The 10,000-nt window shown below is 37.9% G+C and overlaps 1 non-coding gene across 1 annotated transcript; it reads left to right on the plus strand.

Moving 5' to 3' along the window:
- The first annotated feature begins 9,364 nt into the window (after positions 1-9,364).
- LOC115871175 lies at positions 9,365-9,555 on the plus strand. The gene has a single exon (XR_004047147.1). It is a non-coding gene; the product is annotated as a U2 spliceosomal RNA (small nuclear RNA).
- Positions 9,556-10,000: the final 445 nt, after the last annotated feature.

Genomic DNA, 10,000 nt, shown 5'->3' on the forward strand with positions numbered 1-10,000 from the left:
CCTGGAACTGAATTTGCCCCATGGGCTATGGCTACCCGCTTATGTTCTTCCACCCCACGATTAGACTCAGGTAAATTTCCTGACATCTTTTCAATTGCTCCAAATCTAAGACTACCTGTCTTCCAGGCAATGAGCGTAAGGCAGCTAAGAGCATGGGGAGCTCTGGTGTGGGGTCCTGTGACTAGCTTTCAGAGGTTCTCCTTGAATCTGGGATTACGACCCTTTTTGGATGTCAGCCTGGGAAAATCGCTATTTGTTGTCAGGCTAGAGGGCTGGTAGCTGCTCTCTCTGAAGACCATGAGCCCAGCCCAATGAACCTAGAGCGTTTCAGTGTGTTCTTGGTTCACTTCATGAGTAAAAATTTTAAAAAGCGGAGTTCAGGACAGACCCTAGTACCCTGATTCTAATTTTAGGACTCCGCTTCTCAGTTTGCTTTACCTTACCTCCCAATTTTCTGGTCTGGCAGTTGGAGCTCCGGGCAGGTAAAGCTAACTGGACGCCATCTTCTTCCATCTCGTATTTTCTTTCTTTCTTGTGCTCATGGTTATTAACTCCCCATGGGGAGCAATCAATTACTTTTATGTCTTCCTAACATCTCCAGGTCAAGACAACTACTAATCTAGCTTCTGTTTGTATAGATTTACCTAGTCTGTATAGTTTATTTCAACAGACTCATAAAATATATCACCTTTCATATCTGGCTTATTTTACTTAGTATTAATGCTTTCCAAGTTCATCAATACTATTAATATTTCATTTATTAATGACATTATTTAATTGTAGGATTATATAATGTTTATTGATCAGCTTATCAGTTGATGGACAAGTATATTATTACCACTTTTAGCCAATTATTGTTTGTGTTCAGGTTTTTGTGTGGACATGTGTTTTTACTTATTTTTGGTGACTATTTCGGACTGAAATATTGGGTAAATGAAAAGAATTTATGTTTAACTTTGTGAGGCATATCTAGACTCTGTCCAAGGAAGTTGTAACATTTTATATTTCCACCAGCAATGTATGAGTTTTTGAATTTCTCCACATCTTTTCCAACACTTGTTTTGGTTCCTTTTAAAAATTAGTTGTCCTGGTGCATGTGAAGTGGTGTTTTTTATTTATATTTCTCTGGTGATATGTTATGCATCTTTCCTTGTGCTGATAGGTCTTTTCTGTATCATTTTGGGAGAAATGTGTATTCCGATATTTCCCATATTTAAATTGAATTATATTTCCTTTTATTATTGAGCTCTTTATTGGACAACTTCCTTATCAGTGATATGATTTGCATTTCCCTTTCTACATGTTATCATTTCTTTCTTGGAACAATGGAGATCTCTCTCAAAATAGGGATAGTTTTCCATGCCCATGGTTGCGAGTGTACAAATAAAGTCAATGTTTGAACCAAATCCTTATTTTACCACAATCAAGAACCAATGATACTGAAAAAAGAAGTTCAAGCTAGATTTTAGGTATTAGCCAAAACAAGGCTCCAGGAATTGATGGACTAACAATTGAAATGTTTCAACAAGCTAATGAAGCACTCATTTATGTATGCCAAGGAATTTGGAAGACAGCTACTTGGCCAATATATTGGAAGAGAACACAACAGAATGCAAAATCATCGGACATTATCATTCATATTTCATGGAGGTACAACTTTGCTAAAGATAATTCAAACATTTCAGTTGCAGCAGTTCATCAACAGGGAGCTGCCAGAAATAAAATATAAAAAAACCAACAACTGAGAAGAACAAAAATCTATAGAACGTGAAGATCCCTTTCTGCTCACAAACTATAAGTGAGTTCTTTTTTCAGTAGACTTGTAGAATAATTTTCAAAAAAAGTTGTTCTCTTCTACACCTGTGAAGACTTCAATTCCAAACAAAACAAAAAGAAACTACAAAATGGGGAGGAGAGGAAGGTGCAAAAGAGGTTTCCTGTCTTGGAAGTAGGCAGGAAGACAATTCCTATCTTACATTTCAAGAGGTAAACGCGCATTCTTCAGCTGTCACACAGGCTTATTCTGCCTTGAGAGAAGGAAAGGGGGTTAGAGCATGGCACTTCCACTGACCCTGCTATTAGTGAACCCATTAAGAACAACTTACTGCTCAAGAGATTCACAAAGTCAATTTATTTTTGTGATTGTTAGATCACTTTGAAAGCTGAAATACAATGCAGCAAAGAGCATGATCTTTCAAATCAAGGCAATTGGGTGTAAATTCTAACTCAGCTTCCTAACAGTGTAACTTAAAACAAATTACATGGCTTCTCTGTTTCAGTATCATCTTATCGAATTAGATAATACACAGTACAGGTATAGTGAGAAAGCACAGAGCACAGAGCACAATGCTGGTGTTCAGTCCATTTCTTTGTTATTCCACAATTTTGTTGACTTTGAAGAATTCCAGCATTTTTGTGATTTGAGTGTGATACATAGTATAGAAGCAAATTATTTTCTACTCTCCAAATGGGCCATGCTTTACGAAAAACAGAATCCATAAAGCTAGCACAATGCTCCATTTGATTTTATTTTTTGTTTTCTGTCATATCAAGTAGAAGTAAGAGCAAGAAATAAAGAACTATTAACCTTCTGAAAAAAATAAGAATAATTATCCTGCTTTGTTTGGTGGCTAGTTCTACTGGTGTCTATTATATCTGGTTGGTTTATCGTTTTCGTGATTTGGTTCTTTGGTGCTTTTAAAAAAATATTACTGGTTATTATTCTATTCATTATTGAAAACAGGATTTTAAACTCTCCAATTATACTGTTTTTCCATGTCATGGAAGTTTTAATTTATGATTTTGTTCTCTGTTATTAGGTACATATTTCAGTTTTCTTAATACTTGAATAGAAATGTCATGTGTGGGTGGTTTAAAGAACAGAATTTTGTGTGATTTTTGAAGTTTATGAGTCTTGAAACCAGGGCAACAACTAGATTCTAGTTACTAAAGGGAAGACCTCCCCTCTGTCCTTTCTTGGGAAAGAAACCTCAGCTTCTGTGTCTCCTGGTGTCCCCAAGTTCCTAGGAGAGCCTCATGTATGTTTGCAACTTCCTCAAGGTGTGGCCACCTGTATCTTTTTATACTTTTCTTTTTATACCGCAAGTGATTAGTTTCAAGAAGCAACCAACATTAATAGGGCTTATTAACATAACAAAGAAAGGCTCCTATGTCAAATTGAATTACAAGGACAGGTTTGCTGCAGTCTGTTCAGGGCCTTCACGTCAGCTCTGCCTCCTAGCTGTACAACCCTATGTACAACAGAATGACACACTGCTTGGTCCTGTGACATTCTCACAATCTTTGATACAATTTTGCACGCACTCTGTAAATCCAGCTGATGCTCTACTTTTCTAAGCATGATGTCCTTTTCCAGGGACTGGTCCTTCTTCATAACATGTCCAAAGTATATGAGATAAAGTCTTCCCATTCTTACTTGAAAAAGAACATTCTAGATCTACTCCTTGCAAGACATATTCACTAATTTTTCCTGGAATTCCATGGCATATTCAATATTCTTTGCTAACACCATACTTCAAAGGCATCACTCCTTCTTTGAACTTTCTATTCATTGTCAAACTTATACATGCATATACGGTGATTGAAAATACCTTTGATATTTTTTCATCACAAAGATGTGATGACCCAAGGGCACAAAGATGTGATGACCCAAGATAGTCCTTATGGTGATATCTTTGATTTTTTAACATTTTAACGAGGATTTTTTATAGCAGATTTGTCCATTGTAATATGTATTTTGATTTTTTGATTTCTGCTTTTGTGGATACTGGTTATGGACCCAAGGAAAATGAAATCCTGACAACTTTAATCTAATCTTTTCTCCATTTATCATGATATTTATTGGTCTGCTATAAGCACTGATTTTTTTCTTTCTGTCTTTGAGTTTCATCAGTAAATGCTTCAAGTCATCCTCATTGTCAGAAAGCAAGATGGTGCCAACTTCAGTAGGTTATTAATGATCCTTTTTCTACCTGTTTTATGCTGTGTCCTTCAAATCATCCAGCTTCTCAGCACACCAATTGAGAAAGTCTGGCAGAAGGATCAAACCTGTATTCAAACCTTTCTTACTTTAAATCACATACTATCCCTTTGTTCTGTTCAAAGGATTGCCTTTTGGTTAATGGGCAGGTTCTGCATGGGCACAATGAAGTGTTCTAGAATTTCCACTCTTTGTAATGACATCCATAATTTGCTATGCTACACATAGCATAAAACATTTGATTGTCAATAAAACATGGATAAACATCATTCTGGCATTCTCTTTTTGCAGCCAAGAATCATCTGGCAACAACAATGATATTTAGTGCTCCATGACCTTTTTCTGAATCCTTTTTGAATTACTGGCAGCTCCCTGTTGATATATTGCTGCAACTATGCTTGAATTACCTTTGCGTTAGTCTGGATTTTCTAGAGAAGTAAAATTATTGCTAATTGAGAACTATATCGCTATCTCTATACCTATTTATTTTTATGTCAAAAAAGTGCTCACATAATGTAGAAGCAAGTCACTCTTGTTTGATTCAAGTTCATGTGTCTGATGTTAAGCTGGGGGATATTCATGACTCATACAGCTGTCAGCTACCAAAATAAGAATCAGGAAGACCACAGGCTGGTGAAGGCAGATGTAGATAAATCAGCAAGTCAGGTTTATGGATGCTGAGTTGCATGCTTCCATTGATAGCTCCCAGTGTTGGCAGGCATTATGGTGGGCCATTGACTCAAGTCCAGAGATGGAGGGCTGTAAGACAGATGCAAGACCCAGACCAGCAAGGAGAGAAAAGCCTCCCCATAGACTCTATGGCATATAGTGTACTTAAATAGGAGCAAGACACATGCCCCGAGGAAACTTTTCTTCAACGATATCAAGATGGTGACCTGAGTAAGAAAGTTGCATTCCTCCATAATTCTCTTACAATTGTTCTGCTATCTGTAGCAGATCCCATTATAGAGTTAATCATACTGTTAGAAGTCACAAATGTTAAACCACTGAGAAGCCAACGCTGACACAAAACCCAACTATGACAATTTTCAACATAATTTCAGTGGCGTGTGAATATTAAAACTATTGTTTGGTAGTTTCCATACTCCATTGGATCACCTTTCTTTGGAATGGGCATAAATACGGATCTCTTCTAATCAAGTGGCCAAGTAGTTGTCTTCCAAATTTCTGAGCCTAGACAGGTAAGTGTTTCCAGCATTGCATCTCTTAATTGACATATGTAAATTGGTATTCTATTAATTCCCGGAGTCTTTTTTTTTTTGTACATTCATTGCTACTTGCTGTTCTTACTTACCTACCATTAATTCTTGATCATATGATACTTCATGTGAAATGGTTAAATATTGACTTTTTTAATGTAGTGACTCTATTTATTCTTCATGCATGCACTGGCATAGGGATTAAGATTCTAACACACAGTTTAGGTGGTCAGAATTAATTTTATAACTGTTTATGTTAACAAATTATAGATTATGTTGCTGAACTGATATTTTAATTGACAAAAGTGTTCCTCTTTATAGTTGGTGACTTTGTTTTAAAGTTTATTTTGTATAGACTCAATTTGCAATCAGTCAAGCCTTGAGTTGTATGTTAGTCTGGGTTGACTAGAGAAATAAATCCAGAGATACTCATATGTGTGTAAGAGAGAGCTTTATATCAAAGAGTAATTGTATATTAAGAAAACATCCCAGCCCAGTCCATAAGTCCGTAAGTCTGATATTAGCCCATAAGTCCAATGATAGTCCATAAATTACTTTTCAGACTCATACAGTTACATGCAATGATGCAGAGTGCAGGAAGATCAGTGTGTTGAGTGCAAAGGCTTGTGGATCCAATGGCATTGGACCCATTCTTAGGGCTCTGGCTGCCATCAACGTGGCTCCATGTGGCTTTTCAACAGAAAGTTGAGGAAGTTCCCAGAATCCTCATGAGAAGACCACACTCACAAGTAGTCAACATCAAGCTGTGTCCTGATTGATAGGATAGGCTCCACCCCTTCACTCTTAATATCCTGAAGTGGACAAGAGATTATGTAACTACCACAAGTTGCAATCTTGAAAGATTCTCTGGTCAGAATATTGAATGATGTAGAAAGGATAAAGAGAAGATGAAAAGAATACACAGAGTCATTCTACCAAAAAGAACTAGTTGACATTCCACCATTTCGGGAGACGGCATATGAGCAAGGACCAATGGTGCTAAAGGAAGAAGTTCAAACTGCATTGAATACATTAGCCAAAAACAAGGCTCCCAGAGTTGACACAATACCAATGGAAATATTTCAGACAGCTGAAGAAGTACTGGAACCACTCACTCATCTATGCCAGGAAACATGGAAGGCAGCTACTTGGCCAATCGACTGGAAGAGATCCATATTTGTACCCATTGCAAAGAAAGGTGACCCAACAGAATATTCAAACTATAGAGCAATATCATTGATCTGACACAAAATTAAAATTAGCTTAATATCATCCAACAACATTTGCAGCAGTACATTGACAGGTAGCTACCAGAAGTTCAGGTTGGATTCAGAAGAGGAAATGGAACACTGTTGATGTCAGATGGATCTTTGCTCAAAGCAAAGAATATCAGAAATATGTTTGCTTGTGTTTAATTGACTATGCAAAGGCATTCAACTGTATAGATTATAATAAATTGTGGATAACTGTGGGAAGAATGGGAATTCCAGAACACCTCATTGTGCTCATGTGGAACTTGTACATGGATTATGAGGCAGTTGTGTGCATGGAAGAAAGGAAAACTGCATGGTTTAAAATCAGGAATGGTGTGCATCAAGGTTGTATCCTCTCACCATGTTGTTCAATCTGTATGCTGAGCAAATCATCAAAGAAGCTGTATTATACGAAGGTGAGTGCAGCATCTGGGTTGGAGGAAGGCTTATTAAAAATCTACTCTAGGACTGAGATCATAATCCTGCTAGACTGGTGTACATACAGCGGCACAGATGGGAACTTTCAATATATATGGAACTCAGGATAGACAAAGCCCCTCAGAAACAGTAATGGAAGTCATGATTCTAGGAGGGGAGGTGAAGGGAAAGGTGCACAAGGGGGAGGGGAGAGGAGGAACAGATAGCAATGATGGTGGAATAACCCCCAGAGAGGGGGATGAATACCAGGAAAGTAGGTGAAGGGGTAGAATGGGAGATGTAAGATATGCATAAATAATAATATGTATAAATAACAATAAAAATACATAAAATATTAAGGGTTATTGGGGGTGGCAGGGTGGGAGAGGAAGGGAATAAAAAGGAGCTGATATCAAAGGGCTCCAGAAGAAAGATAATGTTTAGAAATTGTTGATGCCAACAATTGTACATATCCTCTAGATATACTGGATGTATGGATTATTATAATATGTGTAAGAGCTCACAGTAAAATTATTTATTAAATAAAAAATTTCTGCAGTATGCTTGCTTGCTGAAAATGAGGAAGACTTGCAGCACTCGCTAGTGAAGATCAAGGATTGTAGCTTTCAGTATGAATTACACCTCAATGTAAGGAAGACCCCAATCCCCAGAATCAGACCAATCGGCAATATCATGATAAATGGACAAAAGTTTGACGTTCTCAAGGATTTTTCCTTACCTGGATCTACAATCAATGCTCGTGGAAGCAGCAGCGAAGAGATGAAAAGACCTATTGCATTAGGTACGTCTGCAGCTCAATATCTCTTTAGAGCAGGGGTGCTCATACTTTTTCATCAGTGAGCTTCTTATAAAATGATCAAGTCAAAATGATCGACTAACTACAAAAATGCAAAACATATGTATTCATTTATTACATTTATTCATAAATGCATTGAGAATTCTTTATATGGACAATGTATGTTTATGTACCTTGCATAACCGAATGAACCCATATTTCACAATGCAACACAATTAACTGTACATTTTTTGTCATTACCTGAGTTTGCTCTGATGCCTTGCTCTGAATGGAATGAGCCAGGGATGCATAGTTTGGACAGAAGCTGCTGACAGCCAGCCTCAAGCACACTTCCAAATGATCATCAGTCGTGGTGGAACAGTACTTGCACTTAATGATCTTTATGTAGGAAAAGGCTGACTCACATAAATAAGTAGAGCTGAATCATGCAGTCAAGGAGGTAGCACATTTTCTCATGTTTGGGTATTTTCCCTCTGCGAGTAGCTTCCAGAACTGTTCATGCGCTCTGGACTTCAGCTGAATGTCAGCTTGTAGTGTCAAAATCTCCCATTCCGTATGAAAGTGACACGGTTTTGTCTTCTTACTTGGTCCAGCTCCCCCACTCATTTTAATACCCTTTCTTACGTTTAAGAGAAAAAAATCAAGGTCTGAAAATTGGCCATCACTTAGCTTGTCAAGTTTGCTGCACTTAGTGCAGTTGTTTGTGCAGGCATTTGACACCTACAATTGCATCTGATTGGCTGCACTGTGTATCAATTAAGTGACAGGATTGATGATAGGCTTAATGTCTATTTTTTTAATGCCATGCGATCTACCCACACTACATTTGCGATCGACTAGTAGATCGTGATCAACGTATTGAGCACCCCTGCTTTAGAGTACTAAAAAGCAATGGTGTTGCTTTGAGAACAAAGGTGGGCCTGAACCAATTTATTCTGACCCATGGTATACTCTATTGCTTCATATGCATGTGAAAATTGGGCACTGAATTAGGAAATGGAAACAGAATGGATGCATTTGAACTGTGGTGCTGGAGAAGAATATTGAAATTACCATGGACTGCTAAAAGGACAAACCCATCTGTATTGGAAGAAGTAAGGCAAGAATGCTCCTTAGAGGCAAAGATGGTAAGATTTCCTCTTACACACTTTGGACATATTGTCAGAAGAGGTCAGCCCCTTCAGGACATCATTTTGGTAAAGTGGAGGGGAAGCTAAAAGAGGAAAGCCCTCCATGAATGGATTGACACAGCGTCTGCATCAATGGGCTGAGGTAGAGGAACACTTGTGAAGACGGCACAGAATTGTGTACTGTTTGATTCTGTTGTGTATTGTAGCCTACTTGATGGCATCTAACAACAGCAAAATTAATACTGCAGTTATAGTTTTCTTAGCCTTCCTGTTTATATGAGTGTTTACTCCATCTTTTACTTTGATCTATTGGAGAATACTTTAAAAGTTCATAGGAATATATATTATTAAAAATATTTATGTATTTAAAAATCTTTTCCCATCAAAATGAACTTGTACTGACCCCTTATAACACATATGAATAGAATCTAATTTGAAACAGTAAGAAGGATAAGATGCTAATTTTAAAAGAACCCCTGCCAGGGCAACATGAATCCTTTAAAAACTGAAGCAAGCACAAACACAAAATTTATGCTGAAGCTTTTGGCTAAGATCAAGTGCAGTATCTGTTCTTATCAGTTTAATATCTGAAACGTCCTCTATTTGAGGACAACATATTAAATCTATTTTTGCAAGTAGGAGTTGGACTAGGAGCTTGCTCCATCCACTCCACGCATCAGCCTGGTATTGCAGGACTTCTGGGAGTGGTGCAGCCCCTTAGGGGAATAAAGAAAAAAATTATGAAAATCTTAAGGGGATATGATCGTTAGGAATTATGTCAAATAGATACTCCTGGTTAGGGGTGGGTCGAACATGTCAATCAAGTTGCAGCCTGGTGATATCTCCTTTATGTCAAAAGCCCTTTTATAAATAAAAGCATGACAGCACAAACCTCTCTCTGCCACTCCGACTTCCTCCTCTCTGGGACTTCACTGGGACTCTGTATCTTCCCCTTGGGGTAGTCCCATGTGGGCCACCAAACTATAACAGCTATTGGTGTCCTGACATGTTTCCACCAAACTTGCATCCAAGTGTCTATGCACTCATGAGCCTGTGATACCTGCTTGCTGCTTCACCTTCATCGGCATAAGCCTGCAGACACATGAATCTGAAGAGGGCCCCAGCTAACACTGCACCGATGAACTTGAGTGAGACTGGATTGG

The sequence above is a fragment of the Echinops telfairi genome, unplaced genomic scaffold (genome assembly GCF_000313985.2).
Source record: "Echinops telfairi isolate 266 unplaced genomic scaffold, ASM31398v2 ScPeMD7_3533;HRSCAF=4204_0, whole genome shotgun sequence".
NCBI classification, from domain to species: domain Eukaryota; kingdom Metazoa; phylum Chordata; class Mammalia; order Afrosoricida; family Tenrecidae; genus Echinops; species Echinops telfairi.